Here is a 26,073-nt window from a genome sequence, read left to right as displayed (position 1 = left end):
CTCATAGCCAGAAGTGAAAAGCCATTTTTATGGAGGTTTAAGCTCAATGTGGCAGTAGACTCCCTTATGCAGAGTCCACTTGCTGGTGGTAGGCTCCCATCCAATGACAGAGTATGGGTTAGCCCTGCAATTGCTACCAAGGGGAGTCCCCATGACAGCCCTTTTAAATGCAGCAAACTACATGCAGAACTCCCCTCTTCTCTTTAAGTTTGGTTGCATAAAATGCAGCTTACTCCTCCTGGCCAAAGATGGCGGTCACATGGCTTCATCAGATACCACCTTTCCAGGCAGGTAACAGTTCCCAGAAACACCAGCTGCAAATAATTTGCATAAGATCGTCTCTAGGCTCTGGGAGCAGCTGTGCGGACACGACCTGGCATCAGATTTTTCCAGTAGACTGTCCCTTCTCCCACCCAACAACCCACCACCCTCTCGCCCCAGTTTCTCAGTTGCTGTTATGTGTCTCTCCCCCAAGACCCCATTACCCTCTGGAAGTGACCTTTGCCATTCTAAGTTGCCAATAATTGTGCTTGTTCATGATCATCTCGTTTGAGAGTTCTTCCAAAGGCAGTTGTGAAGTGGTGTGAGGAAAGTTAAAATGTCTTTGCCCTGCCGAAGGTGGGCAATCAATGTCAAAAGGGCACGATTGCACTGAGCACGCCTCCTCCAACATCACAGACAATGGTTTCTGATTGACTGATGTGCTCACAACTTGCCCCACAGTCTGGCAACATGAGCAGAACAGAGTTTGCTGGGATGCAGCCTGGGTGGGTTCCTTTGCCTAGAAGCCAGAGGTTGCCAAACCGCAGTTGGTCAATCGCCTGCAGCATGATTCCCGACTGTGATCAACCACCGTTTCATCTACCCGAGGTTTGACACTATGTCCAAACAGGGCCTCTCTCTTTAAACTGAGGAAGTTATTGCATCATTTAGTTTGCACAGCCATGCATATCATCTGAGTTCCATTATATCATTTATTCCATTTGATTTGCAATGATAGTGCTAATATGCAGTCTTCTTCAGGGATTCCCTGTTGCTCAGCTTATTCCTGGGACAAGAAGTACCATAATCAAATGTATAAGCAGGCCAAGGTAACAACATGGCTGAAGTGCAGTGGAAAGCTTTCCAAAGTACAACACTGTTTTGCACATCTTCCACTCCTTTAAAATCACCTGCTTTGATATGTGGTGTTTGTTTTTGCCCCTCCTGCTAGAGATGATGAATAATAACCCACTGCAAGCAGCTATTTCACACACATGGCAAGAGGAGTGACTCATTTAAGCATTTTTACAATAAGTAGGCAAAACAACAACAAACACTCAAACCCTGTTTGTGATCCATTTTCTTTCAAACTAACAAGTTAAGGCAGAATCAAGGCAAGATTCATGGAATCTTTTGGACCTTGAAGCTAGGTAGTTGGTGGCTACTTCCCATTGTATTGGTATGGAAGAGCTCATTTTTCAGTTCCATTTTAAAAAGCGCCTTACTGAACAGGGGTGTGTGTGTGTGTGTGTGTGTGTGTATGTATGTGTGTGTGTGTGTGTGTGTGTGTATATATATATATATATATATATATATATATATATATATATATATATATATATAAAAATGCAGCTGGGGCTATATGTGTAGAGAAGCAAACATTAGTAAACATGTAAACATATTACCTCACTGGATGGGGAACCACATTCAGTGACAGTGCTCACTGTGCAGTTTTCTTCCCCAGTGCAACAGCCAGAGCCCTTTTCAAAAGAAGCTAAAATTTCACAGATTGGGAGCAGCAGGCTGGGTTCAGTCTCTTACCTGATTTCCCCTTTCCCCAGCAGTTCTGCACGCACTTGGTTGGATTAGATCCTAAGAGCATAGGTGTCCATGTTATAACTTTCTAGCCATGTGATCACATCCTGAGATGCAAAGGAAAAGGGAGGGGAAGGGAAAATGCAATTTTAAACTAGAAGAGAATATGTTCCATAAGAAAATCAGGAGCGAGTTATGTGTTTATTCACATATGCCATGGTGAAACTGTTGAAAGAAATAATAGATATCTTAATGTGCAAGCAGCTGACCTTTGATTGTTCTGTATGTTAAATCTGCATATTAATGTGATACCCGGTTTTCTGAGACATAGAGACCCTTTGGGGGATTTTTGTAGGTAGCCACAAGCATGATGGAGCATTAGGTAAAGTGTGTTGTATCTTTCATTCTTGTTCAATAATGTATTTTTTTAAATAAAAGATACTGTGAATGCAGGGGCTTGGTTCACGTTTTAAATGAAATGTTTACCATGTGGATGTGCAGAACAACAACAAAAAATACCCTAAATTTGGAGAGGGCCGTCTTCCTGTTAGGTTTATATGAGCAATGGCCTGATCTTTTCATATTGTTTGTTTTCTGCTGCTTTAAACCTGCTTTGCTCTATGTAATTCTGTTAACTGCATTTAAATTGTCCAGAATACAATGCAAAATGAAGGAGATATAGAGGTTTAAAGCAAGAAAATTGCCATTTTAAGTTGGAGAATCTTGCTAGGCTGCTGGCAAGCAAGCAAAATGCATATAAAGTGCTGCATGTTGTTCAGCTATATTTGGTGAAAAATTGATTGTGCAAAATAATAGGATTGGGCTAGGAAAAGATTATCTACTGCTAAAAGAGTTAGAGACTGTTATGAATTTTTCCTGGCTGACATTCAGTCTAATGCTGCACTAGTGCAAACAAGTCACATTAATGCAAGGATGTAGTGCTAGTTGGTTCACTAAGTAGGGGGCTTGCATTCCAGGCTAGTCATGCACTTGGGCAACAGGGTGCACTTGTGCAACCTGTAGAACTCCTCCTGCTGTGAAAACTCTTCCTCTGCCCATATATGTTGCAGGCAAAGATGCAAAGCTATCTGCTATCCTTGTTATACAAGTGCAGTGCTTGTGCTAGCAGACCAAGTGCACGAGAGATGGAGTAACTTTTGAATAACTGCTTAGCTACTATACATGCCCTTTTTGCATTTTTGTTCATTGTACTAGTGCAGCATTCCCCCGAATGCCAGCCCCCTTTTCAAGAAGAGCCTGAATATCACTATCCAGATAAGAATCTTATTTTCTTTTTGGCTCTGGCCAACAGATTAAATGGATTTTCCCCCCCTTTTGTTAATTGTAAAATAGCTTGCTGTTCTATTTGTACTCTATACTATCTCATTTTTATTTATTATCAAGTTTTCTTATGAAATACATATAACTCTTAGTGTTACTTATCACCACTCCGTTGTATTGCTGTTATTCCCCCAGGATCTAATCCTTGTGGACTTGAGGTTTTTATTCTAATTTTTCTTTATTTTGTAGTCCCTTACATTATCCACGAAGCCAACTAATGGTGCAGGGGGAAAGTAACTTGTCTAGAGAGCAAGAGGTTGCTGGTTCGAATCCCCGCTGGTATGTTTCCCAGACTATGGGAAACATCGCAGCGATATAGGAAGATGCTGAAAGGCATCATCTTATACTGCATGGGAAACAGCAATGGTAAACCCCTCCTTATTCTGCCAAAGAAAACCACATGGCTCTGTGGTCACCAGGAGTCGACACCGACTTGACGGCACAACTTTACCTTTACATTATCCATACACTTTTAAAATATTGCAGCATCTCATACCACTGCTGTAATGTTTAAAGGCCCACCACCACATGACTTGCTAGTCGCACAAGTTCTACCCTGATCCAGAGATGGGAAATGACTTCATGAACCACCCCGCCCCACCCCTACATGATGTATGCCTTTAAAACATTGCAACCGCAGCCTCAGCAACATAGGCTGAAACTACAGAAAAGCAGCTCCCATGCTCCTGCTGTAATGTCTGAATGAAGTGAAGTTTGCTTCTGTTCTGGATATTTCTCTCTTATCTGCATGACCATTGGAATTGCACTTTAATAGCTTTTTAAACTCTAAAGATAATCTGTAAACGCAGACCATTAAGCTTCAAAAACTACACAAAGCCCAAATTCAGATGTAACACAAAACCGAAGATTGGCGAACCTGCTGTTTCAATTCTAAACTGTAAATCGCACCACATACTTTTGTCCAACTGCAGTCCACCAACCTCTAGTTCCTCTAGTCCACCAACTGCTTCTGGGCTGTCGAGGCCAATCCCAGCAAGCTCCACGGCCAGACTGTGGGCAAAGCATCAGCACATCAGTGGAGCAGCCGCGACTGGCCACGAACTTGAAGACGGTGTGCTGAATGCAATCATGCGTTTTCAGAGCCATTCACTCCCTCAGCATGGAAAGGGCATTTAATTCCTTTTTAAATGCCATGCCAGTGCTTCTTCAGACATTGATGACACCGCTGCCCTTCTAAGAGCCCTGCATCGAAATAGTCTATAATCACAAATTCAGTGTGGGTGGAAGGGATATTGTGGGGGCACTATTTCCCTGTTACTTGGGAAAAGGAAGGGAACATGAAGAGTTCCTAGGAGGGGATATGTATATGAGGGAGGGCAAAGGATCCTGCGGTTTCTGTTCTGCTGTGACCTAGGATGCTGTTGTGAGGGATCACCCCATCAAAGTAATCCATGCAGACCAAACGACACTCCTGCTTCACTGGCAACTTGTTGCTGGTGGGCTATCTGATGAGAGGGCCAGTCTACTGGGGAGGACCATGGGGCTGTAAGCCCTAGGTCTCCTGTCGGACTGTACACTCACGAGGTGAGCTAACCCAACAACAGGAGCCCTGCTCGTGTGGGGCCCCAATTGCCTGTGGTAAAAGATAGAACAGAAGCACTGTAACTCCACATGTGGAGGAACAGTTGCCTATTCCTCCTAACCTTTTTACCACTGCCACCAAGTGGACTTTTGTATGGCTGGGTCCACTATAACAGCCCTTCACCTTTATCAAAAATTACCCCAAAAAAGCCCCCTTAGTAAGTGGAAAGGCTTGTAGGCGTGGGGTGGAGACAAATCAACAAGCTTCTGATCTTTATATAATAAAGTTTACTTTTTAAAAATTGGTTCAATTGAAACATTACTTTTACAGCAAAAATGCAAACTCAAAACAGTTACTTACAGAGCATATCGGGGAAAATAAAAGGCTAGAAAAACACATCCACTACCTTGCTCTACACTGGTCCGTACACAGAGTCCTCTGTACTTTCTCTCCTCTAAGTGTCTGGCAGTCTGTTGTCCCGGTCTCAGCACAGGTCTGGTGCTCAATCCAGCCTGGCTCTTCTTGTCTTCAGAGGGGCTTTTCTGCCAACTTCTCTCCTGTAGATGGACCAACTCCACTGCAGATAGATTCTCCTCCAAACTTCTTCTTGCTGATGGCTCACTCTTGACTGCTCACTCTTGATTGCTGATAGCTCACTCTTGACTACACAGTGCTCACTGCTGACTCCTCTGTCCCAACTGCCTCTGACTGACACTTGTCCAAGACTTTTTCTCTCAAAGCTTCCACGCTCAACTGTGACTGACTTCCAGGACTCTTCCTCTTACTTGACTCAACTTAGCTGTATCTCTAACTCTATGAATATCTCTCAATAGATACACTTTTCTGGCTCAACCGTTTTTCAACCCAACCAATCATTACAAATCAAAATTCCCTCCATTTTTCAAAATCACTTTTCCCTCCAAAAATCAACTGTCAATCCAAATGTGAAGCCACAGAAAAACACGTATGAACCTTTGGCCCTGCCAGCCTTCTCCATGTATAGGGATTGGCAACCACAGAAATCCTATTTACAATAATGCAGAGGTTTTAGGAATATTAATTCCATTTTACAATTCATTTATAATGCAAGAGCGATTTATAAAAAGAGGTTTGGGAATATAAATACACTATACAATACAGGGGCTTATTTACAGAAACCCAAGAGGTCTAGGCCTCGTTCTTCCACACACACACACCCCATTTGCTTGTGAAGGCTTGCTCTAGGATTTTACAGCGGCCCCATGAGAGCAGGGTCTCTGTTTCAGGGCACAAGCAAGAGTACACATGCCCACATGGGTGGACAGCTGGCAGCGGGGGCAAGCTTTGACATTTGGCGGCAGTCACCAAGACAGGGAGAAAAGTTGCCAGGATAGCTGTCCCTGTGGCTTTCCTCCATACAGCAGCTTGGCTCAGTACAGAGCCCCAATGTCCTGACATTTATGAGCAGTCTATGGGAGAAGGGATTGTTTTGTTGTTACACGTTATTAGAGATCTTGCTTGGCAATTCTCTCCCCTCCCTTCTGACGATTCTTCTCAAGAGCTGTGAGGGGGTGTCCCCGTGGCCTGGCACTCTCTTGACCAAGTGTGGTCCACCCTGGGACAGCATCAGTCTTCATCTTATTATTATTATTATTATTTCTTGTTTACACAGTCAGACAGGTGTTATTGACTGGTTTGTTTTATCCAGACATCGAGTCCTTCCCAAGGACCTGGGATGGCTGAATTTTATTGTCAGTTGTTATAGATATCGTCGCAGAATATAGGCTGTTCCCAGTAAAGCTGCTTTTTGTAATTGGCTAAAGGTGATTTCTGTGGCCCCTATGGTGTTGAGGTGCTCTTCAAGGTCTTTTGGAACTGCACCCAGGGCGCCAATGACCACTGGGATTATTTTGGTCTTTTTCTGCCACAGCCTTTCAATTTCAATTTGTAGATCTTTGTATTTGGTGATTTTTTTCTATTTCTTTTTCTTCTATTCTGCTATCCCCTGGTATTGCTATGTCGATTATTTTAACTTGTTTTTCTTTCTTCTCGGCTACAGTGATATCTGGTGTATTGTGTGGCAGATGTTTGTCTGTTTGTAGTCGGAAGTCCCATCATATTTTTACATCTTCATTTTCTTCAACTTTTTCCATTTTATGGTCCCACCAATGTTTGGCTACAGGTAGCTTGTATTTTTTGCAGAGGTTCCAGTATATCATCCCTGCTACCTTGTCATGCCTTTGTTTGTAGTCAGTCTGTGCGATCTTTTTACAACAGCTGATTAGGTGGTCCACTGTTTCATCTGCTTCTTTACAAAGGCGGCACTTGCTATTTGTTGTTGACTTTTTGACTTTTGCTCTTATTGCATTGGTTCTTAGTGCCTGTTCTTGCACAGCCAGTATTAAACCCTCTGTTTCTTTCTTCAAGTTGCCATTCTTAAGCCATTGCCAGGTCTTGGTGATGTCTGATTTTCCACTTATATTGTGCAAATATTGACCATGCAGGGGCTTATTTCTCCATTTTTCTGCTCGGTTCTTGACTTATTCTTTCTTGTAGGCCTGCTTTCTTTCATTGGTGTTGAATAGTTTCTCGTTATTGACCATTTGAAGTGCATCTTCTTCACTGTCCTTGATATATTCTTCAAGGCCTCTTTTCTCCTCCTCGACTGTTTGATGGACTTGCAGCATTTCTCTTCCACCTGAGCTGCGAGGGAGGTATAGCCTATCGACATCACTGTGGGGGTGCAGAGCATGATTGATGGTCATGATTTTCCTGGCCTTACGATCCAGCGTCTCTAGCTCTGCCTGGGTCCAGTCTATTATTCGTGCAGTGTATTATTATTATTATTATTATTATTATTATCATCATCATCATCATCATCATCATTATCATCATTACATTTATATGTACTACATACTTGAGTTTCTCCTCACAACAACCCTGTGAAGTAGGTTAGGCTGAGAGAGAAGTGACTGTCCCAGAATCACCCAGCTACAGAGGCGTAACTATAGGGGGGGCACATGCCCCGGGCGCCATCTTTTCTGGTCACATGGGGGGCGCCGTCATGACCAATTTTTTTTAATTTTTTTAAAATTTTTGTTAATACAAATGTTTCCTGCTCAGTGCAGCAGCGCTGCAGCAGTCAAGGGAGCGCGTCGGTGCCCCCTTCCCCACGAGTGGTCCCTTCCGGGCCGCCTGCGCCCCCCCCCCCCGCATTGCTTTGCTGGCACCTGGCGGCCAGTCAGTGGCCTGGCTTGGCAGCAGCGGCAGGCGCTTGTGAGGAAAAACCTAAGTATAATGTAGTATGTTGGGGGGGCGGTGGGGGGGGCATTTCAGTGCTTGCCCCAGGCGCCGTTTTCCCTAGTTACGCCTCTGCCCAGCTAGTATCATGGCTGAATGGGGATTTGAACTCGGGTTTCCCCGGTCCTAGTCCAGCACTCTAACCACTACACCACGCTGTCTATGATATGAGGAATTGCTCCTTTCACTGGAGCAATGCTGATCCTGCTGCCCGGTCCTGCTTATACGTAAGCCTAGGGACCACAAACCCCCAAAAGGGAAGGGGCTCCCCATCCTTCCCCAGCCTTTCTGTGGGAAAAAAAATAGAACTTGGCTGCTCTAAAATCCCTGGTTAGGACTGCCTTTTAAACCCGACCCCAAGTACACCCCCCCAGGCCATTTGTTCCTCTCCCTGTGCGGTGAAGAGGTGCTCTGCTTATGTTGCCACCTGGAGTGTTTGTGCTTGTGAACATACATCATTGCCACTTCATTCTCGGGGAGAAAATTTGCCCATCCTGTCTTCCCATCCCCTTTCCCTCCTGCTTCTGGGGATCAAGTGACAGAGTGGGAAGAAGGAATGCCCCTGTGTGACAGTGTCACTTGACAGCCTGACAAGCTTGGGATGGCTTGTGGCAGTGTCCCTGTTGCCAGCCAACTCCATAGCTGGATAGGTGACAGAAGGGGTGGGGCTGGTGCTTGGAGAGGTGGCCAACAAGAAGTGCAGCCATGATCTCAGGCAGATCTATGCCACCATCTCTTTGATTGTGATTTGAAAGTCTTCACGAACTTGTGGTTATGATGGCATCCAGGATCAGATGTAATGCTTCAGCGGCCAAACCGGAAATCTTGGCGAACCTTTGTGCAAACCGAATGTTCAAATTGGACTTTGGTGAGGCAAACTGCAGGTCGCTTTCATATTTCAGAATAATCCTGTTAACTGAGCAAAAAGGCACCTTTTAAAGTGGTGATTCTCTTATATTTTGTTTAAATAAACAAAATATAAGATTTTGCAGGGGGGAGAGCACCTAGCCCTATCCAACCTCAGCACAGCATCCCTCCAGTAGCTGTTTCAAGTGTCAACCATATGTTTCTTTTTAAATTGTGAGCCCTTTGGGGACAGGGGGCCATCTTATTTATTTATATATCTGTTTTTTCTATGTAAACCACTTTTAGAATGTTGGTATTTGAGAACGGTATAGAAATATTCATAGCAGTAGCAGCAGCTGGGAACCACAGTTTCACAAATTCAGACATACTGGAGTTCCAACCTCTACCCCGTTTAATTCCAGTTTCGTGTTACGTCTGAATTCAGCCAGACTCTTTCTATGTATACACTTAAAACTAGTGATGAGTGAGTTCCCCTGAGCTTGAGTTGGACAAATTAACTCTTTTAAACTTGGTCAGATCGAGACAGGGGAGTTTCCTGGTCCTTTGCTTCCCACCATCTTCACTTTCCCACCAAACCTACTGAAGCAAAGGTAGAGTTTTTTGAGTGGTAGACAGTTTTCATTAGGCCTCAAGACTAATGCAGAATCTAGGACCACCAGGAACTATGGGAGATGTAGTTCTCATGATGTCTGACAATCCTAGAAGACATGGAAACAGGAATCTTTTCCCTTGATTGCTGGCAGTTCTGGAGACTGTATGTTAGTCTCCAGGGCCTAATGGAGACGCCCAACATAATGTGAATTTTCTTTATACCTGTACACACAAGTGGTATGAATCTTGGTATTGTCCAAATAAATAAAATGGAAGACTCTTCCATGCGGTATTGTGTGCTCCATGTCAAACGATACCTAGAGAAATTGTCTCAAACTTTATTAAAGGTGTTGCTGTCTTTTGTAATTGTTGGGGAGTTGGATGCAGTAACTGGAAAGCCCATTTTTTGCTGATTTTTTTTTTTTTTTAGTAATAAAATGGAGTTCTGCGTACAGGTCAGTAAGTTTATGTGCAGTGAATTCATAATGGCCTTCCAGATGTTCATATTTAACTAGCAACCGTATTCCTGAATGGAGTAATGCATTCAAAGGTTATCTCCTTGATTAATTACATTTACTAGTCACTGCTTTCAGCTTAGTGACTTTTATAGTCTGTTGGAGAAATTAACCATATAATTTCCCAGTCACCAACCTGAGATAACCATGCTACCTCTTAACACAACATCATGGGGCTGGTTCACAGTTATATGTACATCACATCATCATTTGATGCCTAAGCCAAAAAGTGTGCGTTATTTCCATTGAAAAGTATTGGGCTGTTTGATTCAGACATTCATCCCAGCAACAAACTCCTGTTTGTACTATGAAGTGGTCCTGTGCCTTGGGAATTGATTACACCCCTCACAGGGTGATCTGTGTTGCATGTAGGCATTTGTGGAAGGGTATATGTTCTTGCACGTGTCTAGTTCACACATGATGTGATTTATATTGCAGTCAATGGGCACCCTCAGACTTTACTATGCAGAGTGTTCTTTTCGGATTGAATGTCTGAACCAGCCCAGGTGATAAGAAAATTCTGTATGTAGTTACTCTGTCTGCCTGTGATACTTTTTCTTTGGTTAAAAGCAGCGGGGAGTACTGTTTGGATTGTAGCCAACCTAAAAAGTCTCTTAAACTGCTATTAATTGCAGATGGGGATAATACATGTACAACATGGAGATGAAATTTATGTTAGTGAAATGGCATATGCCACAAGCCCAATCCAAAAACCTTTCCCTATCCCCCCATAGCTGCTTTGATTCAAAGAGAAAGGCATTTCCAGGGGTGTCACTATAATTGAGCAGATGGGTTCGAAGAACCTGGGGCCCCCAGCTCCTGAGGGCCCCCCAGTTCCACTCCTCTCTATTTTCTTCATTATCTCCTTCGCTCGGAGGGGCTGCTGGGGAGAGGGGTGAACACAGGCCCCCTCTCCTCTAGCTACGCTCCTGGGAATAGCCACATACTGTCTAGTTTGGCCTGCAGTCTAATACTGGATTTGGTGTATATTTTTTACATCCACAAAGTCAGTTTGTAACTGAATAGGTAATATCTTAAGGTATTATCTTGTCTGTTAGGTGCTTTTTCGAGTCCAATTGTTCCACAACCTGTTTAAAGTGGAACGTTTGGATTTGAGTTGTGTAGTTCCATTGATGTCAGTAGGAGCAAAGGTGCATGGTTTTGTGGTTTGCGCTTCATCATGCAATTGGCATCCCTACAATTTCTGCTTTTAGTTTAATTTTTGTGGGATAGATACTCTGGTGCCATATTAATCTGCATACTTTCTTCATGTTTGTAATAACAATTGGCTGCTTATCCTATTTCTGAAACCCAGTTGCTGTCAGAAGTAGGTTTTATAGAAGAATTCCCACTTGAGGCTCTTCGGAAGGAGGACTTTGGCCTGGATACTTAAGACTACCTGCTGGTCCAGAGGGAGGGGTGTGGAAGCAACATACCCCTTCCCTCTTTTGACTTGAAGAGGACCCACAAACCCTGCTGGGCCAGAGAGGGATGGGAGCTACATCACCCTAGGTGATCGAACAGAAGGACATGTTCAACAAAGTTAAGATAAGTCGCAGCTGAGCTCTAGATCTCTGCCTCTTTATTACAAATGGACTCTCTGCAATGTTGTCCTGCTAACAGTTCCATACCCAGGTTGCTTAAACTTTGAGGCTCAAATGACAAAGAATGGTGGCAGACCTTTTTGCATAAATCTGAGTCTGCCCCAGGGACCTACAAAGAGTGTGAAGGAGGAGGGATAAGAAAAAAATAGAGCGTAGGTGAGTGAAGTTGAGATTCTCCTCTCTTACGGACAGACTCACATCCACCTGACACTTTCTCCCTACTTGGCTCATTTCCAGAACCCAGCTGGGATGAAAAAGCAAGCTATAGGAGAAGGGAGGATTAAGCTTTCCTCACTTGCCTGCTTGTTTGCTTATGTTCAAACCAAATAGGCCATATCCCTCTGGTCCCTCCCAATGTGTGTCGTCAGAAAAACAGAGTCCTCCCACAAGTGCAGTTCTCAATTGAGATTGGCCTTCTGCGTACACAGCAGCACAGATTAGGGAGGAAAGTATGATTAGGGAGAGTGTGTTGCTCCTTTTATTTAGCTAAATGTGAGGATAGGAATAAGACCACATAAAAATGGAAGGGAGAAGCAACGGATGAGTATGTGCAAATGCATATTTGTATTAGATCTTTTAGTTACATAGTCTTGTAGTCATTATTTGTGCTTACATAGTCATTATTTAGTAGTTTATTAATTAGGCTTTTAGGCAATAATGCCTTTTATTCATCCTTTTTATCTTTTTATGCCTTTTTAGGCCATTTAATGCTGTTTTAATGTCCTATTTTGTGCCTAAATACCTTTTTAATGTCTCCATATGTCTTTTAATGTATCACTCTGCATTGCACTTTGCATTGTAATCATCTCCTGTATCTTATGCTGGTCTATAACCGTAATAAAGATGATTTATTGATTAATACTAAGGCTGTGCATTGTATTGGACTGGTAATCTGAACCAATGTAATGCAAGCATTATTGGACCATTTTTCACCAGATGCAATCCAACAACAAAAAACATCACCCACCATGATGCATTGAACTGATCTATCGCCTCAATTTGATGTGTAATATCCTGTGCATCGGCAGCACAATGCAAACTACTGTACCTGGAAATGCAAACTACTTTGCAGAACCAGTATCAATCATTTGCAGATTAAAGCAGAGTTTCACAGACGAAATGACTTTTGAGCTGGGATCCAAAAGCAAAGAGAGTCAACACACAAAATGAATGCAGAGTAGTTTATAACATTATAAACAAATGTTATAAATTTCATTTTAAAATGTGTAGTGTTCTGAACTGTATGTTTTATAGGATCTCACACATTGGGGCTTTAGCACTGATGCACTGTTCAGTTGCTACTGCAGTCTTCAAGTAACACTTTTTTCAACCTGTGATTGCACCTCTGATACAAAGTCTCTAATGCTGGAATTGAGATTTCAGAAGCCCTTTGGGACAACTACCTCTACATTGCATACTGAAGCACTGAATCTTGAATCTTGTCCAAATTATCATGGCTGGGTTCATAGGATTAACCACTATTAAATTTTTGTAGTTGCTGGTTTAGAATGTAGGCCTTCATTCAGCAGTGCCTCATTGCAAGCCCACCCACAGTGGAACTCCAGCAAAAACAATAAATAGCCAACAGGATGCTAGCAGGAAAAGAGTAAAGTTCTTTATTTTGAAGATCAAAAGTTGGAAGTTGTCATGTGGCCAAGCAAACAAGGCATTAGGGAAGATGGTAGCTTAAAGCATCCTTAGCCCACAGAGGCTCTCCTATTGACCTCCTTAATAGATCTGGACGTGCAAGCAGTTTTCACCAATATCTTTTGAGTATTGCAGGGCAGAAAAGGACAGTTCACAACCAATCAGGAAACACAGTTGTAGTATCTAAATATGGTTGAGGCAGTTTAAGTAGTTATATATAGTCTAACTGTCCTAATTTTGAACTTTTTCTGTCAGCTCCATGATAATGAAATATTCATTATCTTTTGAAGTTTACTTTGGACTGTACTTCAAAAACTATCAGCACATCAAATTATAATATATAACTGCTCTTTAAAAATCTGATAGTTGTAATCCTTTGTGAGATGCTTTTCCCCTTTTTGCAATTTCTTCATCAGTGCAGATGTTAGCAACTCACATGGGACAGCTAAAAATGTCTTTTATAAAAGCTACAGAAGAAAGCTGTAAATCATATGCTCCAATTAAAGGAGAGAAACTAAGTTTCTATGGCTTACAAGAGTGGCTCACAGGAACAAATTAATACGAGATGAAACTTATTACTAGTATTGTCCTTCCTAGTGATTGCATTGATTTTGCTTTTCAGTGGTTACATTACTTCATAGTGGATTTGCATTAATTTTTAGTCCTTTAACTTGGACTCTGCTCAGAGGATCTGATGGTATATAAATTCAAGGCCTTCTGCGCCATGCAAGCGGATTAGGTAGCCACCTCTGCATCTGGTGTCAGAAATCTGTCTTATTGTGGTGCTTCTGACCTCATCCAAAATAGGATGGGTTTTGTATTTTTTTTGAAGTGGTATCCCATCTATGGAATGCTCTCCCCAAAGAGAACCAGCTACAGTAGCACTCATTCACTCTTCTGAGCTGTTGGCACCAAGCTACCTTGGGGTGGGGGGGTCAGCTGCTGCTGCTGCTGTTGCTACTGATTTTACTGATTAAAACTTTATGATAATATACTTTGACGGTTAGCTGCTTTGTTGTGGCTGGCCTGTTAATGTGGTGCAGTGAGGTAGCTGCCTCTAGTGATGGTGGAGGTGAATTAGTACTTCCACTGGCCCATCACCTCTGCCTGCCTGCATCACGAACTGCCTCATTAGCAAGTAGGCAGTCACCCCTATTCACCAGAGGCAACTGTATGGCCTCTGCTGCCACTGCTACTCTTCTTCCTCCTCCTCCCCCCTCTTCTTCTGACTAGTCAGTCCCATTACCTGCTGTTTGAGAAGGCCTCCACACACTTCCTTTTTCTCTATGTCCCACCCTCTGCCTTTTCCAATAGCAGAGAGTGAGTTGGACAAGTGGCAGAAGGAGGAATAGTCCACTTTCAACTACTCCAGTAGAACAAATCGACTTGCATGAGCATGCTCCATGTGCTGTGGGTGGGAAGATCAGGGAGTGAGGGAGGGTGAGAAGACTGAGAAATAATTGATATGCAGCATGCTTTGTGCATTGTGGGGTGGGTGGAGGGTGGCTCACCACACTACAGAAGTCCGAGATGGGCTTGAGCCTCGTCTCGGCTGTACTTTGTGATCCCATGGGATTAAAAGAATGCTTTTAAATATCTAAAATAAATATATAAGTAATAATTATATTATTGAGGTGAAATAATTAGTTCTTTTTCAGTGGGTTGATTTTTGTTTGGCCTCTCTGATCTTAGGATGAGTTTATTACAGCAACACTTACATCTGAAAGCTGAATATATATTTTCACGCTTTTGGGGCACATACCAGTGAATGTGGATAGGCCTGTCAGCAACCACTGGTGCCTCTCTCTGAGTTTTTAGGGAGTCACAAAATTCATCTGGGTGTGTTAGCATTCACTTAGAAATGTCAACACGCCCCCACTCCCAATACTGACCATGCACTACAATATTTATATTTTAACCTCCGTTTATGTACGTAATTTTCCTTCCCACTGCATCCATGTGTATATAATATCCAGTGCATTCACTACCCAGCAAACATCCAATGAAAGCTCCTTAAGATTACACAGGATTTATATTTTTATTTAATTTGCCCTTGTCACATGATGCTAATGCTCCTTCCACAATATAGCACCTGGCTTGTGCCAGATGAGGGAGCCTTTCCGTTCTCAAGCATTTCACCCAGACTGGTAAATGCTGGCTGCTGTTATGTGGGAATGCATTCATATAAGATATCTGCCACATGGAATGCCACTGATGAGGTAAAATGATTGTGTAAAAAGATCCTCCATGTCAGAAGCCTTATTCATACAGTACAGTAGTATACTTCCTATCTGTACCCTGCATATGAGGGGCCCTGTACCCAGACTTGCTTTTAAAATGAGCTCATGTACAAGTTATTCACACACAAAAGTACAAATGTGTACAGACATCTGGTCATATGTACAGTGTAATGCCTGAATTAGGCTAGGATTATGCAAAAAGCAGGTCTTGTTTTGAAGCTGTATGTAATTCTAGAAACACTTTATTTGCAAGTCGTCCTGTTAAAATTCATTTTTAAAGGTATACCAACCGTCTGTTTAATGAACAACTTGAAAATTTGGGGGGGGGGCATTGAGCCTTGCATTCCATATGTTTAATATATACAATCCTATATATTTATTAATACAGTACTACTCATATATGCTACTAAAAATGGTTGCTTTGGGGGAGGGGTGGAAACCAACATTTTATTTGTGTTAAAGGTTTCCCGCTTGGACTTTATTTATCAAATGTCATATAGTGGTCATGCACTGTCTTTTCTTCCATAAAAAAGGAAGAGAAACATAACTAATTTCAAAACTATCCAATAAATCACAAGCAGGTAATACCTGGTACTCCCCCCATCTTTCATAAACAACCAAATTGGTAATTAAGGGTTACAAATGGCAATGACAAATAGAACCTATAGAGGGCTATGTTCCCTGCTGCAGCAGCACAAATAAAGATTAAGGAAATTAAACCCCAAACTCCCATTTTAAAACCTTTTTCCACGCACAGTGAAATACCTATTTTTCAGCTTTAATACCAATAGCACAGCCTTGCATTGGGGCTGTTGATAACAGGGCTGTGAGTACCTCATCCTTTCTCTCTACTACCAGCAAATGTTTCCTCTGTGGCTTAAGTAATTCATGCAGGGACTTGGAAAGAGTTCTGACATAGCAGTGGTAAAAGTAGCTGCCGTGCCAGTGCTAGGATTGGGGTCCGTCCAGCACCATCGGAAAGAATGGATTGGCCTCTCAACCCAGCACTAACACCTCTCCATCAGATTCTCAGAGCCTACATCTGATTCTCACTGCAACATCACAGCATTTGTTAAGCTGCAAGGCAACTGCTTAAAATATCCCACTCAAAATCATTTTGCACTGGTGGATCCCAGAGCAGAGGAAAGAAAAGTACACAGCTAAAAATCCAATTGTGGACAGAAACTTTTAAGAGTGGTGGTGGTGGTGGTTGCCCCTTTGTTTTCTAAAGGTAGGACTAGTTGCCACGTGAGATTTCTGTTCGCACTTTTAGGAGCCACTTGGCTAGCAGTAAACTTGCATATTCAATCTTTCCTGCTACTTAGTCATCGGTAGCAATTTGGCTGGCAGTCAGTTTTACCTACTGAGAGAGTGCAAGTTGTGATTCATAAGGTTATGAACCTTGTTCAAGGCTTAAATCTGGTTTTTGATTAAGATGGCAATTTTGTTAGCTTTTCCCCATTAACCAGGGAAAGAAAGAAGGGGGAGAACATCTTTGAAATATTAAAAGATAAAATCTGCTTGGAAAAAAGTACAGCATTATATTTCTTCAGCATGTATCCATGCCTCTCAGGGTCATATTAATTTCCTGTGGACAATTGTGTTGCATGGGGACACAATGATTCTCAATGTCTTCATTAAATTATGCTCTGTGACCCCCTTAAAATGCAGATGTGGAGGAAGAGCAACATTATAATTTGCATCAGCATATAAACATATTTTTTGTGCCCCTTCACCTGTTTCTCATTCCCCCAGCTATTTCTTTGAGTACTTTTTGTGGTGCTTCTTTCAGTTATCATTTATTTTACTTACATACTTTAGAAAGTATCCGGCCAACTTATGTGGGGCTCTTAATAGTTTCTCATCCAAGCAGTCATCACCTGCTGCACCTGCTTAGCTTTAACACTGCTACATTGTATAGTTTGACTTCTCAAAAGGAATTTTTATACAGCTCTCCATATGAAGATTAAAGCTAGTCTCCTCACCATTAGCTTTCTTACGAAGTTAGCATTAGCCCAAAATGTCTCACTTTATGATAGAAACGACACAATTACATTCTTTTAGTCATACTTCCCATATTTGGGTGGGCAGGGCAGGATCATTGCTCCATGAGTGTAACAAGAAATTGAAGCCCTCAGATAGAAACAGCATTAGCTATATTCAGACATTACATTGTGTGTGTGTTCAGGTGCCCGTAAACATGTACTTGTTTTTGTGTGAATTACTGCACTTGATCTTATCCAGAAGGCTGAGAAGCAATGTGTAAATTAAAAGTGAATTCAGGTTCACTTTTAAAATGAACACATGTATAACTGGTTACAGACCCTCATACATGCAGGGTACAAATAGGAATGTACTGCTGTATGTGTGAATAACTTTGGGTCATACAGAGCTTTCCGAGTGTATACTGTCCACAGGTTGTATTTTATTTTATTGTTTATTTTATATTATTTATTTATTTACATTTATATCCTGCTCTTCCTCCAAGGAGCCCAGAGCTGTGTACCACATATTTAATTAAGTTTCTCCTCACAACAGCCCTGTGAAGTAGGTTAGTCTGAGAGAGGAGTGACTGGCCCAGAGTCACCCAGCAAGTATCACGGCTGAATGGGGATTTGAACTCGGGTCTCTCCGGTCCTAGTCCAGCACTCTAACCACTACACCACGCTGGCTCAGTTTGCATTGAACACAGAAGTAGAGCTATTGCTGGGACAAAAAATACAGAGGCCTGATGTTAGGTCCCATGTTGATTTCAAAAGGGTATCCTGTTTTCTTTCTCTTGGTGAGAAATAATTATACTTAAGAGAGCATTGCCATTTCTCTCATCTATATTCCCTGGCTTGTAAATCTGGCAAGTGCAACCTCCACCTTTTCTAGATTCCTGTTTTGGGTACTTTACGCTTTGTTCAGTCCATTCCCTCATCTCTTGCCAGGCTATTTTCCCTATCCTCTTTATGAAAAACACACCCTTTGTTGTATTATCTCCTCCTGTCTCTGTCTTAGATCTTTAAACATAAACGTCAAGGAAGATGGAGTTGCTATTTTGCCTTGGGTTTTCATGTACCACCATGATGAACATTTAAGTGATATACCAAGCAAAGTTTTTCTTGGTTTTCCCTCAATAAAATTTTGATTGAAATGGCAAAAGTAGTATGAACTTAATTCTGTGTTCAAAATAATCCCACAACTCATTACAGTGCAGAAGAGACAACATCTGATGCATTTCTTTCTTCATTAATATTTATTTGGAAATTTTATAATCTACTATTCAGTTTATACACATCCTCGAAGCAGAGAACCGTCTGATTTAAAATACATGTCAAAACAAAAGTTACAATAATAATTTTCATTCTAACACACAATCAAAAACTATGTTCTACCCAGGTTTGGGAGCTGTGTGTGCTCCCAATTTTCAGTTGTGTGGAGGAAAGGTAGGAGGAAAACCTGGGTAGCTTTTCCTTCTACAGTACCTTGCTTCCACCCAATCACTTCTACCCAGGTTTTCCCCTACCTTGCTTCCACACCACTGAAAATTGGTAGCACACAGAACTCCCAAACTTAGGTAGAATACAGTTTTTGATTGTGTGAATGACCTCCATGGTCATTTTAGAGTAGGTATTCTAAAAACAAGATTGGGTGCTTAATAATGCATGTGGAAGTTCCTTCCTGCCTCCTCCCCACAGATCCTCTCTAAAACCTTTTATGAGGGCAAGGAGCTCTCAGGAATTGGGTGGGATGGAGCAGGAAGAGATCTGGTCCTCCAAGCTAACTGGAGTGTGGTTGGTGAGACAGATACAGAAGGACAACTCTCACCTGTAATAAATTCATTGATAGACGTGGATGCTTATTCACCTCTGGCAGTGGTTTTTTCTGCCCTAGTTTAATCTGAATGGTTTCCATCTCTCTTTTTTAATCGTTAACCAAACCTAATAATATTTTTTGTTTTAAATTTGGTTTAGCCCTCATTCAACATGTGTCTTTTTTTATTTTTAGCGTTGTAAGTATTTACAGTTTTCATAGATAAAAATATGAGCCTGCAGTAAAAGAAACTTTTTTTATTTTGTGGGACTCCCAGCATGGATGGAGATTATTGAATTCCCAGAAAGCTGTGTGGGCCTTACTGTCCAAGTATGTTAAAAGTAGGCGTTTGTTATAGCTTTTAAAGTAGTTGTCCTGAAATCTTAATTGTATGATTGTTACAGTATGTATGTGTATTTTTTCATCTTTTTGAGAAGAAATGGGACCTTTGAACTTTAAAAAATTGAAGTGTAAAGTTTTGCTGTGTTATCTGCTTGATCTTATTCTGTTATTTACTGTTTGCTTGACTGTGGATGGGCTTCTTATGTAAGCATTGTTCTTTCATGTTCATTTTAAAGAGAGCTCCCACTCATAAATACAGAATGTCCAGACTTCATTAGATTAAAAGAATGTCTTTCTATCCAAACAGTCATCTTTTGTAGAATGAAAATTGACTGTCTGATATTTAATGAACAGAGGTTTTACTTACCATGTTCAAATAAGTGGGAGCATTTCCAGCATTTCTGATCTGTTTAGTTGCTAGAATTTAGAGAACATTGTGTAAAATAAAATAAAATAAAATAAAATAAAGCGGGCATCCATTCTCTGCAGACAAATGCTGTAACTGTGGAGAGTGGGGGGGATCAGGGTTTCAGAGTGTCAGTTCAGAAACAAGGCTTGCAGGTATGCTCAGGGAGTCTATATGCAAGTACAGCACCCAGTAATGGATGCATTCCAGTATGTTCTATATCACCCTCCTGTGTTTTTCCAGACCTGATTTGTAATGTTTCTTTCCCCTTATAAAAATTGCAATTGTAGAAATAGCCTACCCAAAGTGCTATGAGGACTTTGACGTGGTGAACTTCAACATGTGATCAACACAATTGGGCTTTGTGCCTGCGCAGAGACTTCATCAGAGTCTTTCCAAACTGAAAATTTTCTCTCTGATATTGGTGGTAGCCCCACCCCCTCTGGAGCAGTACGCATGTGTCCCAGCCACTGTTCCCTCTAAAGCGTGTGCACGCACGCGCTCTCACAAGTTTTCTGATATCTGCTCAGTTAATTTTAGATCCTCTTTAGGTTGAATTAGGAAGACCCCTCTCTGAATGCAGGTGCACACACACTCCCTTGATTATACCGCCCAGAACAAAACTCATTCCGCGCACAGAGAGGGGGGGAAACTAGAGAGACCACTCGTCCCAGCAGTCCTCCTCAGTCTTTCTTCATACACCAGCAGATCGACACATCTATGCATTGCTCTGAGCTGAATTTTTTTTACCCTTTTATCCTTCTCTCACTATCTTTTAGTTTAGTTTTTATCTGCCACTTTGTTCACATTTTTATTTACTTCGTGGTCCTTCCCCCTTTGCCCTTGATGGCTCAGCATTTAGGCCTTAGGGCTCGTTTATGTCTAGTAAGGTCACATGGAAACTTTGCATCCAGTGCAGGGCTAAACTACCCTCCACGGATCGACACAGCTGCTGCCTATTTTGCCTCGGCTTGGGTCGCCGCTTGCTCTCACTGTGCTAAGCTCATCAAGCAAGTGAGAAAGTATCATGCCTCCCACCATAGGTCATGGCTTTGGGAACAGACACTTCAATCTTTTCAAGAAATGGCACTTCCTTCAAGAACTCCGGGTATGCAGGCAAGTGCTTCCCCACCCAATTCAGGCTTGCAGCCCTCCTCTTCTGCCACCCACCTTGGGGACATGGCCATTCCCACTCTGCGGCAGCCTTCAGAGCCTACAGCTCCCAAAATGGCCGCTTCGGTACCAATGGCCTCCACTACTTCATCTATGGGCTCAGTGTCTTCGGTCCCTAAGCCCTCGGACTCGGTGAGCTCCTCTTCTCTAGAAACGGGGCAACATCAATCAAATCCCACCATCGATCCTAAGGAGCTCGCTGTTGACCCCAGTCTCAAGTAAACAGAGGATTGCCTCGATCTCAAAGAAGGTTTTGAACCCGAGAAAGGTCTCAAACCCAAGGATTGACATTATATTCATTCTGAAGTTGACGACGTCTTTGACGATCCTGAGGACCGTCCTATCAGATGTCGAAGAGGGTCAAGACAAGCACAGATACGAACCCGTGCTCATACTCCAGGAAGCCAATTTAGAATCCGAATTCAAAGCCCGCTGCTCTCGCTCCGATAGGGCTCCTAGCTGGGCAGGAGCTCGGCAAATTGCAACCAGCCGTTCTACATTGACCAATATTATTCCAAATGAGACAAAGCCCCAGCCTATCCTACTAATCGGAACCTTCCTATCGCCAGAAGCAATGGGACCTTTATGACACTACCTGGCAGCCCCTCCCCAGAACCTACACCCAACACCACTCCCAGCTGCACCAGTGGGATTACAAGGCCACGTCTAGAGACCGCTCTCACCCAGACTCTATTGCCCCACCCCCAGATAAAGAGGGGAGAAAGCTGGACATGTTTAGCAGGTGCTCATACTGCATCTCCGCTCTCCACCTCTGGATTGCCAATTATCAAGCTCAATATAACCACTTCCTTTGGGAATGCATGGCACCCTTCTTGGATCAGCTACCTCTAGACAAGAAGGACCCTGCCAAGGTGTTTTTGAGAGAGCCGGCATAGCTAGCTAAGCAAGAGCTTCATGCAGTAAGACACTCCACTGAGTGTGCGGCTACGGTCATGTCCACCTCCGTAGCCATTCACAGGCATGCCTAGCTATGCTCCCCTGGCCTCATGCACAGTGTGTGCACTTGTAAGGGTAGAGGATCTACCCTTTTGAGGGGGGAAGCCCTCTTTGGAGAAAAGACCAATGGAAACTCTTCAAAGAGTTCAACAGCTCTAACATTGCTCACTTATGAGCAACCAGTCTCAAACTACCAGACCTTACAGGTTCAAAAGGTGGAATAGGACACCTCCACAGCGACCCCCCCCGACTCTATCACTAGGGGGATCGCTCCTTTTGCTTTCCAAGATACCAGCCCTATTGGAAACAACTCTCTTTCACCACACAGCTCCAGTCTGCTCCAAAATCCAGACTGACATCGCCTTTCTCCAAGAAGCAGTGACTCCTTGTTCCAGCGCCAACTTGGGACTCACGTTTCTCCCCTTCTCCTGGCCTGGGAGTCACACATCAGATTTGTGGGCCCTCACATTCATCAGAATTGGCTTTGCTCTGGAATTCTCTTCCATACCCCCGTTCAACCTCCTTGTTCCTACAGTTCCTACCCCTACTCTGCTGTCAGAGGTCAAGATCACTACTAGACAAACAAGCAATAGAACCAGTTCTCAACCCAAACTCCCAGGGTTTCCACTCCCCTATTTCACAGTTCTGAAGACAGACGGAGGCCTTCCCACCATCCTAGACCTTCAAGACCTCAACTGTTGCATAATCTAGAGGCGTTTCCAGATGGTCACCATACCTACCATCCTTGCCCTCTTACTCAGGGATGCATGGTTTGTTTCCTTGGATCTCAAGATGTGTATTACCATCTTACCATACGTCCACAACATCGCTGTTGCCTCCAATTTACAGTACAAGGCAAAACTTATCAGTTCAGGGCTCTGCCCTTCAGTCTCTCCTCTGCGCCACTCATCTCATACTCATGTATGACCTCCATCGTGGTGTTTCTACAACAACAAGGCATACAACTCTTCCCATCCTTAGAAGACTGGCTCCTGGTAGCCAATAGCCCTCATGACCTTTTTGCAGGTGCTACAACCCAACATATCCCTCATAACCAGTCTAGGCCTCCAGATTCACACCAATGAGAATAAACTGAAGCTGAATCTGGATAAGACAGAGGTACTTATTGTGTGGGGTCAGAACTCTAGAGACGATTTTGATTTGCCTGTTCTAGACGGGGTCACACTTCCCCAAAAGGAACAGGTTCGCAGTCTGGGAGTACTTCTGGATCAACGTCTCTCCTTGGTTTGTCAGGTTGAGGAGGTGGCCAGGGGTGCTTTCTATCAGCTCCGGCTGATATGCCAGCTGCGCCCGTTTCTCGAGATCAATGACCTCAAAACAGTGGTACATTTGTTGGTAACCTCCAGACTGGACTTCTGTAATGCGCTCTACGTGGGGCTGCCTTTGTACGTAGTCCAGAAACTTCAGTTGGTTCAGAATGCGGCAGCCAGGTTGGTCTCTGGGTCATCTCGGAGAGACCACATTACTCCTTTGTTGATGGAGTTACACTGGCTGCCAATAGGTTTCCGGGCAAAATACAAAGTGCTAGTTATAACTTATAAAACCCTAAACAGCTTAGGCCCTGGGTATTTAAGAGAGCGTCTTCTTCGCTATGAGCCCCACCGGCCGTTGAGGTCACTTGAGGAGCTCCGTCTCCAGTTGCCACCAATTCGTTTGGTGGCTACACAGAGACGGGCCTTCTCGGCTGCTGCCCCGAGATTGTGGAATGCTCTCCCTGCTGAGATACGATCCTCCCCATCTCTTGCAATTTTCAGAAAACACCTGAAAACACATCTCTTCAACCAGGCTTTCTCAGCTTTTTAAAACCTGTTTTTAAATTGTTCTGATTATTTAATTGTTGTTTTATGATGTTTTTAATTGTTAATCATTGTTTTATGCTTTATAATTTTTGTTTTAATTATTAACTGATTTTAATGGTGTTTTAATGTAAACCACCCTGAGCCTTTTGGAAGGGCAGTATAAAAGTTTTAATAATAAATAAATAAATAAATAATAAAATGCATTGCATAGATTTCCTAGGTCTACTCTTCAACTCCTCCCATGCAAGATTCTGCATACCTGAAGGATAAATAGACATGTTTCCTAAACTTCCTATCATCCAAAGGGACCTCACAGAACGCATACTCCACCCAGCACGTATGTTCTTATCAGAAGATAAGATTCTAAAAGAATCTGGCTTGAAGATGTTATCCCTCAGCGTTCATCTGGCCACCATCATAGCCCATTCCCCTCCAAGCTCTACTTCCTAGTTTTGATACTTTACTGTTAAGCATTTTTTGAAGGGTCTCGCCCACCTATACCTGGATGCTCCTGTTATGGTCCCCTCCTGGGACCTGTCCCTTGTACTTACCTGTTTGATGGGGGCCCCGTTTGAACCCATGGCCTCTGCCTCGAACGACCTCCTCTCTTGCAAGGTGGCCTTTTTAGTAGCCATCATTTCTGCTTGCTGTGTTAGCAAACTGAGGGCCCTCCATGTAGTTCCCCCTTGCCTGATCTTCCAACAAGGACAAGGTGTTACTTGGGATGGATGTCACTTTCCTCCCCAAAGTTGTCATCTCCTTTCACTAATCATAGCCTGAAAAATCTGACTTTTCCCCGAACCCGTTGGATGATGCCCAGCGCGGTAGGGTTCAAAGAACCTGGGCTGCCAATGAAAAGGGTCATGGGTGTCCTCCATGTGTGTGATGTCATGCGCAAAGGGGGCATAGCCCAATCGCCGGAGGGCCCGCCCTATCCCTCCCGATTGCATTTTCAGCCATCATTTGCTGGCTGGATGTGATAATTTCCCTTTCTCTCCTTCACTGACCACACCACTGGATTCAACCCAGGGTTCAACCCTTACGCTGACTACTGGGCTCAACTCATTTTATTATTTCAGTGCAGCTGAGGTTTTAGTGGTTTATTGCCATTATTTATTCACACAATGTGAGAAGATGAATGCAAACAAACAAAAAGCACTATTTTGCTGTAATGGAAGTAAAAGACAGGAGAATAATTAAAAGAGAACAGTGATTCAGTACACCTCGACAGACAGAGACAAAAGCTGACTAAATAAGGGGGGGAATTATGGGGCAAAGCAGCAGTAGTCCCCCACCTATATAGAAAAGTGAAGCATGAAATGAGCTGAATTTGCTCATTGCTCATTTACACAGGGAGACCCAAGTTCAAATCTCCATTTAGCCATGATACTTGCTGGGTGACTCTGGGCCAATCACTTCTCTCTCAGCCTAACCTACTTCACAGGGTTGTTGTGAGGAGAAATACACCGCTCTGGGCTCCTTGGAGGAAGAACAGGATATCAAATGTGTAAAAAAAAAAAAAAAGTTGAGCTCCCTGTTTGCATTAGAAACATCCTTTGCTGAATGGAACTAACTTGTGAGTAGATATTAGAGAAGAAGAAACTTGGTCATGAGGAGGATATTGCAGAATAGTGTAGTAAACCTACACCTTATCTTTCAACTAATTTCAGAAAAGCAGTGCCTTAGCAGCATAAAAAGGCTGTAGTGTGAAAGAAACTAGTAGTAATTCTGTTTACTAATACTTGCTGACTCCTGTAAAAAATGGGCATTATTATCAAGCCTATATTTTTATGGGACTCAGAAAGTGCAAGATACTGAGGCTGTTCTCGCAAGCAGCAAAGAACGGGCTAGGGCAGCTAAGCCCAGACTTGACTGCCTGTCAGAACCACTGGGAACTGTGTGACCTCTGGTGGGCTCCCCTGGCCTCCAAAGCCATCTAGGGAGCCCGCTGGTTAGCCAAGGTTAAGGGCGCAAGCGTGTCCTTAACTGGTCTAACTGCTCATATGTCAGTGCTGGCTGATCCCAACGAGCGCTGACACAGGGGTGGGCTCCCTGCTGTCACAGGGTGGGGGGCATCCCCACAAGGTGCCATGCACTTGCGCAGTGCATTGTGGATTTCCAGGGACCATAGGTGTCTCCTGACTCCCAAATCT

The 26,073-nt window shown here is 43.0% G+C and overlaps 2 protein-coding genes across 5 annotated transcripts in view; one reads left to right on the top strand and one right to left on the bottom strand.

The window, feature by feature from the left end:
• LOC128351476 (lipase member K-like) overlaps positions 1–5,556 on the bottom strand; it is a gene marked incomplete at its 3' end in the record, with an annotated part of 121,786 nt that extends 116,230 nt beyond the window's left edge. Inside the window, exons 1-2 of the mRNA XM_053311055.1 lie at positions 5,088–5,556; positions 1,804–1,904 (exon numbers count right to left, since the gene is read on the bottom strand). The remainder of the gene's footprint in view (positions 1–1,803; positions 1,905–5,087) is intronic.
• RNLS (renalase, FAD dependent amine oxidase) overlaps positions 1–26,073 on the top strand; it is a 205,707-nt gene that overhangs the window by 32,990 nt on the left and 146,644 nt on the right. The gene's annotated exons all lie outside the window — the stretch shown is intronic.

This window comes from Hemicordylus capensis, chromosome 3 (genome assembly GCF_027244095.1).
Source record: "Hemicordylus capensis ecotype Gifberg chromosome 3, rHemCap1.1.pri, whole genome shotgun sequence".
NCBI lineage: Eukaryota > Metazoa > Chordata > Lepidosauria > Squamata > Cordylidae > Hemicordylus > Hemicordylus capensis.
This window is presented reverse-complemented; position numbering and strand designations above follow the sequence as displayed.